General features: G+C 37.5%; 1 protein-coding gene across 1 annotated transcript in view; it reads left to right on the forward strand.

Annotated features, from left to right (window-relative positions):
* Positions 1-7,555, forward strand: part of LOC308192092 (uncharacterized protein) — a 191,084-nt gene extending 183,529 nt beyond the window's left edge. The window contains exons 2-3 of the mRNA XM_080585276.1: positions 1,681-1,747; positions 7,138-7,555. The gene's annotated coding sequence lies outside the window, so the exon portion shown is untranslated. The remainder of the gene's footprint in view (positions 1-1,680; positions 1,748-7,137) is intronic.
* The last annotated feature ends 491 nt before the right edge of the window (positions 7,556-8,046 follow it).

The raw sequence follows: 8,046 nt of genomic DNA on the forward strand, positions 1-8,046 counted from the left end.
GGCAGAAGTCAGGTGTTGTTAGATGCTGCGAATGATACATCAGAATTTGACAATTTTTGTATCACCCTGAAAAGTAGAGAGAAGGTTCATGAACCGAAGTGATAAGACAAGGGGAAATGGCCTCAAGTTGCACCAGGGGAGGTTTAGATTGGATATTAGGAGAAGTTTCTTTACTGAAAGGTTTGTGTGGCAATGGAATAGGCTGCCCAGGGAAGTGGATGACTAACCATCCCTGGAGGTCTTCAAGAAACATGTAGATTTAGAACTTGGTAGCATGGTTTAGTAGTGGACTTGTCAGTACTGGGTTAAAGGTTGGACTGGATGATCTTAGAGGTCCCAGAGTTGTCAGGCATGATCTCCCCTTAGTTGGCTGTCACCAATCACCTACTTATTTTCCACATGCTTTAGCAGAGTCTTCAGGAGGATGTGCTCCATGATCTTGCCAGGCACAGAGGTGAGACTTACTGGCCCGTAATTCCCCGTGTCTTCTCTTTTTTCCTATTTTAAAAATGGGGGTTATGTTTCCCCTTTTCCAGTCAGTGGGAACTTTGCTGGACTGCCACAACTTCTCAAATATGGTGGATAGTGGTTTAGCAACTATATCTGCCAATTCCTTCAGGACCTGTGGATGCAGCCCATCAGGACCCATGGACTTACACACCTTAAGTGTCCTTAGATGGTCTTGAACCTGATCTTCTGCTGCAGTGGGCTGTCTAAATTGTAACTTACTGTCTGCACAGAGGTTAGCTGACTTTTCTTTCCCATAGCTTTTCTTTCCTATGGCATCAATCTCTCTCGTGTACATTTTTACAAAATATAAAATATAAAACTTTAATTTTGTTTTCTCTGTTATCATTATGAAATGGAAGTGTTTAACATTGGTAACACAGGCACAGCTACCACACTGCTTTTTATGGAGCAAATTTATTGTCAGTGAAAGACTGAGTTTCATAATTTACAGTAAGAACTGCTGAGACAGATAACAAAGTCTACTTTCATTGTATCTTTTAGCTGTAAGGCAAAGTTAGTGGCATTTGTGACAGTATAAACATACAAACTAAGAAACCGCATGGGGAAAAAAAGCATTCTAAGTAACGTTTGTCATGTATTTGTTTAATGCCATGGTTCTTGAACAACTAGTGTTGTAAGACATTGATTTTGAAGAGATATTTGTATACTTTTATTGATGCACAACACTGAAATATAATACCTTTTCATAATGAAAGCTCTGTATGTTTCATTTCCATTTCTTTGGATATTAACCAGCAACCTGATGAAGAGCCAGATGCTAATGGAATTACAAGAGAACCTCAACAGAGTCTTTAGCAACTTTCTAACCAATTTTTTAATGAGCAAATGAGGACTTTGCTTTGTTTTTCTAGAATAAAAATGTACTTTTAAAATAATGCTTCATTAACTTAACAATTCTAAAAATAAACTTTGGTAAATGTGAGGTGCTTTTCCTTCCCTTACTGTGAAGTAACTGATTAAATTTGGAGATGCAAACAAATCTTTTCTGTCACAGTATTCAGAACAAGATGTGGAATCTCAGCAGTCAGGGTCTTGCATGACAGTGTTCAAGAATTTGGCTGAAGAATAATAGTATTATATTAGTACACGATGAGAAGTCTCCTCTTTGGCTAAACTTTGTTTTCTTTTTTTTTTTCATTTTTCATACAGAATCTTTGTTCCATATTTTACAGACAAAATGCAAAAGCTAGGAATTTGAAATCATTTGTTTTACAAGGTAAGAAGGCAATTATAAATGTAATAATCCTCTACCCTTTCCAATTTTAAATGATCATGGATAAGGGGGTATTTGCAGTGAAACCTAAAGGCTTGTTTCAAATTCACAAAGCTTAGATATTAACTGCCATACAAATACCATTAAGCATGTGGGTCATCCACCTGGAACTGGTTGTATGGGAGACCTGCATCTTTCCACAGAAGGCCTGACACTAGTAACCCATGTTACTAGTTCAGGTGCCCATGTTTAGACAGCTAAGTTGAGCCCCTCATGACATTCAATTCAAAATGTTTTGTTTTGTTTTTTTTTGAGTGAAGAGTGAATACATATCCTAAAGGTAAAATAGATCTTTCAGCTTATATGTGTGCAAAAGCTCCATCTTGGGCAGATAAGTGATTTTTTCCATTCTTTTGCATCTTCAGATTTGAACTGCAATGGTATGGCATAAGAATAATAATGTTCTCAGCCTTGACCTATGTAGTATTTCATCCGTAGACATAAGATGTCACGGTCCACAGGCACGCCACAGCATTTTGTGTGGCAGTCAGCTCTGTCAGCACAGGTTAAAATGCAACAGAGGCACAAGCTCTGCAACTCAGATTGCAGACCCTCTTAGGGATGACTTGCAAATTAATATGTGAATAAACAAACCAAAGATGAAGAAGGTAGTTGGATTGCCACCTGCATATAACTCCTCTTTCAGCTGCAAGTGGGACAAGTGAAGATTTTGTTCCACCTCTACAAAAAGATCAAACTCTAATCTGTAAACTTTTCTTACAATGACAAGCACTTACATATGTCAAAGAAGTTAATGAAATCAACTACACCAAAGGCAAGGACTGCTTTGCATAGTTGAGGGAATACAGTCTGTAATTTTAAAAAAGATTTTGTATAATTTCATATACCTGAAGCATAATTTCAAAACTTAAAGCAGGTTAATAAGAACAGCATAATTTATGGATACCAAATATGTACTTTTCTCAAAGTAGCACTGCAGCTTTTAAGCACTGCAGAACACAAGTTCAACATGCGCAGCTTAGGGACTGGTGAACACCAGGAGGGCTCTTTCAGTGAAAGACAAGCTGCTCGTAGATTCCCTTTGGAAACCTCAGTGGAATCCAAAACTCATCCTGCTTCAGTGAGCAATTCCCCTGAAGCTAATGGCTTGATTGACAATTGCAACTCCATCAGTTCTTCTGGTTTATTTGAAATGGCTCATATAAGCCAAATGTATTATGTACACTTAAATTGAAAATGTCCTAGTTGTATTTGTGTAATAGCTTAGACAAATACACATGCATCCATTAGCCATGCTTTAAGAGGGGAACAAGAGAAAGTATTCAGTGTCACCAGTTTCAAAGGATCATGCTCTGAGTCAAATCCAAGTAAGAGCTGAATGCTTGTGGAAAGAAGGAAAAGTTGAGATTGTATCTCAAGCCCTATCATTAAATACTGGCAACAGCTAGCTCCTGTTCATTTTGATGGGAATTCTCACACAGATAAGAAGTCACCAATGCAAGAGTTCAACAGACTGACGTTTCTTTATTTTCATATAATTCCTGTAAATGCATACCATGGAAAAAATAAAACATGCTCTCCAGTTATTCACAGAGTCAGACCTATGCAACACATGAACTCAGAGGTCTTCTTAACTTGCTATTATTCTATTAAATTCATTTTTTGTTTCCTTTGTGACATCTTTTTCTGTCTTCTAAGAGTAGCTTTATTACCATAGGCCATAATGTCAATATATATGTATAAAAAAAAAAAAAGTAATTAAAAAAATCCTCCTTTAACTGTCAGAGTTCAGCACACATGGAAGTAATTAAATTCAGAAAAAGACTAGTCAGCTTTCCCCATCTTTCTTCAGCCAGTTATAGTTATCAATCTAAACAGAAAATCTCAGTTTAAAATTTCTGACAATTGAGCTCATGTCTGCAAATTCATCTCAAATATCTCACAGTCAAACCAGGCTACTGCAGAGTGCTGTTTTGAAACACATATGAAACACATTTGAAACACATATGACTGTGTTGAATGCTTTGAGAATCTCTTGGTGTGAAAAATGAGAAACGGTGAGTATAAGCTGTTGAATGAGAAGTTCTACCTTCAAGAAAACATGTGTGTGTAATTAAAAAATAAATACCTAGTGTCCAATCAGTTATTCTTAGATCAAATTTTAATATGCAAAATAAGCAAAAAAAAAACAGATGCTAGCACAGAAGACAAACTTTTCTGAAGTTTCTGCATAAATTGTATTTTCTAATGTCTACAGCTCCAGGTTTCCATGCTTTTTACCTTTCATCAGCTGATGATGATATGATTTCATCATATCATAAACACTAAGGAAAAATAGTGGAAGAGAGAGAAGAGTTATTTGTACAAGTAAACTGAAGATAATTTCACAAATGATAACAAATATGAAGCTTTCTATAATTAGTGACGACATAATTCTGCAAATGTTTTTGAAGATAACATTATGTGCAGTCAGTACAAAGGGAAGCACAAGGAAGTGATGCCTAGGATGATCCGTCAAGTAGGTTCAAGTGCACTGGAAGAGAGCTCATCCCTCTGGTGGCTCTAACAAGTCTCCACTTAAACTCCAAATCTTTGTTGGCCAAGAAAGCCAACAGCATCTTGGCTTGTATCAGACATAGAAGGGTCAGCAGGACTAGGGAAGTGATTGTCCCTCTGCTCTTGGCTCTGGTAAGGCTGCACTCCAGAACACTGAATACTGTGTTCAGTTTTGGGCCCCTCACTACAAGAAGGACATCCAGGTGCTAGAGTGTGTTCAAAGAAGGGCAACAAAGCTGGTGAAGGGTCTAGAACACAAGTCTTATGAGGAGAGGCTGAGGAAACTGGGGTTGTTTAGCCTGGAGAAGAGGAGGTTCAGGAGAAACCTTATTTTACTTTACAATTACCTTGAAGGATGTTGTAGCAAAGTGGGGATCAGTCTCTTCTTCCAAGCACCAATGAGAAGACAACGGAAAATGGCCTCAAGTTGCACCAGGGATGTTTAGGTTGGATATTAGGAGAAATTTCTTTACTGAAAGGTTTGTGTGGCATTGCAATAGGCTGCCCAGGGAAGTGGTTGAGTCACCATCCCTGAAGGTCTTCAAGAAATGCATAGCTGTAGAACTTAGTAGCACGATTTAGTGGTGGACTTATCAGTACTGGGTTAAAGATTAGACTGGATGATCTAAGAGGTTTTTTCCAATCTGAATGACTTTATGATTCTATTACTCTATGATTCTTGCTTTGTACTCGCACATATGAGAGGTGGTGCCCAGAGAGGTTGTGGATGCCCCATCCCTGGAGGCATTCAAGGCCAGGCTGGATGCAGCTCTGGGCACTCTGCTCTAGTGGTTGGCAACCCTGACCAAAGCAGAGGGGTTGAAACTAGATGATCTTTAAGGTCCTTTTCAACCCAGACCATTCTATGACTTGGGGTTTGTTACTGTGACCACTTTGACTTGCCTTCCTATGGCTGTCCCTGACCCTCCTTGGTGGTTATAGCTATGCTTCACTGCATATTTCATGCTCAGATGTGGACAGACTCACAGAAACATTGTAATTTTCTTGTTATAACAAGGCTCTACTTCTATCTATATTTGCCAGCAATTCTAACGGAGAACGAAGCATTAACTTTTCCCATTTCTTTCAGTACTTGGCTCACAGATTAATTTCCACTGCTGCAAAGCACCAAAAAAAACCCCAAACCATATACATGTCAGGTGCTCTGGAGGACAGACATCTGGCCCACATACTTCTGTGGCCTCAATTATTGTCTTTGGCAATGAATTTCACCATTGACTGTTGAAAAAATGCTGCCTTTACTCAAATCAAAAAGAAATAGGAGGAATTTCCAAAGGGATAGAGAATTGTTCTAGAGAAAAAAGTGCTGAGGGAAGACAGACTAATAAGAGCTAAGAAGCAGAGAATGGAAAATAAAGTGGAGAGAAGGGTAAAAAAAAGCCAAACCAAACCAACCAAACAAAAAACCCACACATCCCATGACAAAAGGTAATATCCTGACTATGAATACAAATGAAGACATGCTCTCTGCCTAGTAACACTGCTGATGAGAAATGTATGGACATTTATAATGCTAATCACAATACAAACAAGCGAACTGTCAAACAGCAGCAGCAGCTATTTATGGCTAGTACACTGCCCATCCCAGACTTTCATTAATATCTCATTTGTATCCTCTGACTTTTAGGGCAATTTTAACCATACATTTATCCCCCCATCCCCAAGTCCACAGGCAATCATGATCTGCCCCATGTTTCTGGATGCATTTCATATCCCTGCACATCCACCCAAAGTAAGTGAATATGCAAAATTTAGTTATAGATCTTGGATCTGCATTTGACTTTGGAAATTTTTACAGACTCAAATGGGCACATTGAAAGCAATAATTGTGCTACTCACATAAACAAAGATCATATTTCCAACTCATACTTTTCAAAAACAGAACATAATAGTCAAACTAAGTGAGCAAATCAGGGCATTAGGAATGCCATGAGAAAGTGGAAGATGCAATAATAAAGAATACTGTCTTACAGAGTGAATAACTGTAAATTAAGTGCTGCTTTCACTTCTGATCACATCCTGATTTCTTTTTTGAAAGAAAATGATTCTGGAAATCATTCAGTCTATATATTGCCTTGGGCAAAACTTCTCATTATTTTGCCTATTTTTATTTTTTTTAAATACCTAACTCCATAGGTGTGACTACTGATCTTTAAGGTTTTTTGCCTTTTTTTTTTTTGGGGGGGGGGGGGGGGGGGAAGAGGATTGATTTTCATTAGAGAAAAAAAATATCCAGCAACCATTAAATTATGAATAAGCCACTGAGCTATACTACCAATATGCAGATCTTTTAAAACGAAATGTGATGTTTATTTTGAAAAAAATATCCATTTTGAAGTTTGCTTTAAGCTTTATATTTTGTATCATCTATTCCGAATCTCATGCGACCAAATACTCAAAGCTACAAGTGTTTATGCAGCTTTGCTGGGAAGATAAATAAGGTAAATTTATATATCATTTTATTTTTTAAAACATTTATTTTTTAAAACATAATTTCAAAGGATTTTGATGAGATTAGTTCTCATCAAAAGCCAATAGAAGCTTACAAGAATCTCAGCAGCTTCCAAGATGAAGAGAAAGAAATATTTTGTGACAGATTAAGCCACACGCACAGACTGAGTCACAGCTGGGATCATAACTCAGAAAACCTGACTCTATTTCCCAGTTTTTCCCATTCCTCTACCAAATGTTGCCCACAGGACTTTATTAGACTTGCACATTGGTTTTGGCAAAACATTAAATGAATTCTTGGGCAATGACACCTATACTTAAGGAGAACCTTTGTCTTTAACTAGATCACACAGAAGATGGACTGTTTCCAGTAACTACATAATGATCTATCTGAATCACTTTTTCTTCAAGCAAAATTCCGTTTTGGCATATTGAATGGGTGACATGAAATGTCAAGTTCATCTAGTCTTCAATATGTAGCCTTGTGCTACAGCAAAGTGAGGAAAAAGCTGAAGGCTTACTGACAGCAATATAATCTCCGTAACACTGAGATTGATCTAGTCTGCTGAGAAAGGGATGGCTGTGGTGCATGTAAACGAACAAGCAGTGCTTTTGGAAAGATTGCAGCCGATCTGATCTGTCTGTCAGCAAAAGACTGAGGTTGTTCACTAAATATCACAGCCTCCAGCTTAAGAAACCATGTACAGGAGGCAAAAAGAAGATAACGAAGGATGAGAGAAAAGAAGCAGCAGATATTTTTTCTGTGCAGGCTCTGATTAAAATACAGTAGAGGAAACCATTCAAAGTTCAGTCAGCAGGCAAGAGAATCAAGAATGATAGACAAGGGCATAGCCAAACAGGTAATTTTTTTGTCTTAACCCTGATGTTACCAGGATTGTGAGAAACCATAAAGATATTAAACTGTTTCAAATATTATGTTTCTTTTTCCTATTCTTGGTGTGAATCATCATGAAATGCTACTTGAAGGTATTAAAAAATCTGTCCATCTGTATCTTTGGCCAAGAAGTTGTAGTCAACAGACTAGCAGCAGATTTTGAGGAATTTCTTAGCACATTTAGAAACTGTTAAAAAGCCTAGTAGTCTCCAACCCACATACAAAAGATAATCTATAGGGACTGCACATATCCTATCTTACTCTTCTTTTAATTCATCACATCATCAGTAAGTTTAAATATACAAACATTTTTTAATATCTTTATTTTTCCCCATGTAAAAGAAGGGCAAGTGCCCGT

The sequence above is a fragment of the Anser brachyrhynchus genome, assembly GCF_964034855.1.
Source record: "Anser brachyrhynchus genome assembly, chromosome: 3".
NCBI classification, from domain to species: Eukaryota; Metazoa; Chordata; class Aves; order Anseriformes; family Anatidae; genus Anser; species Anser brachyrhynchus.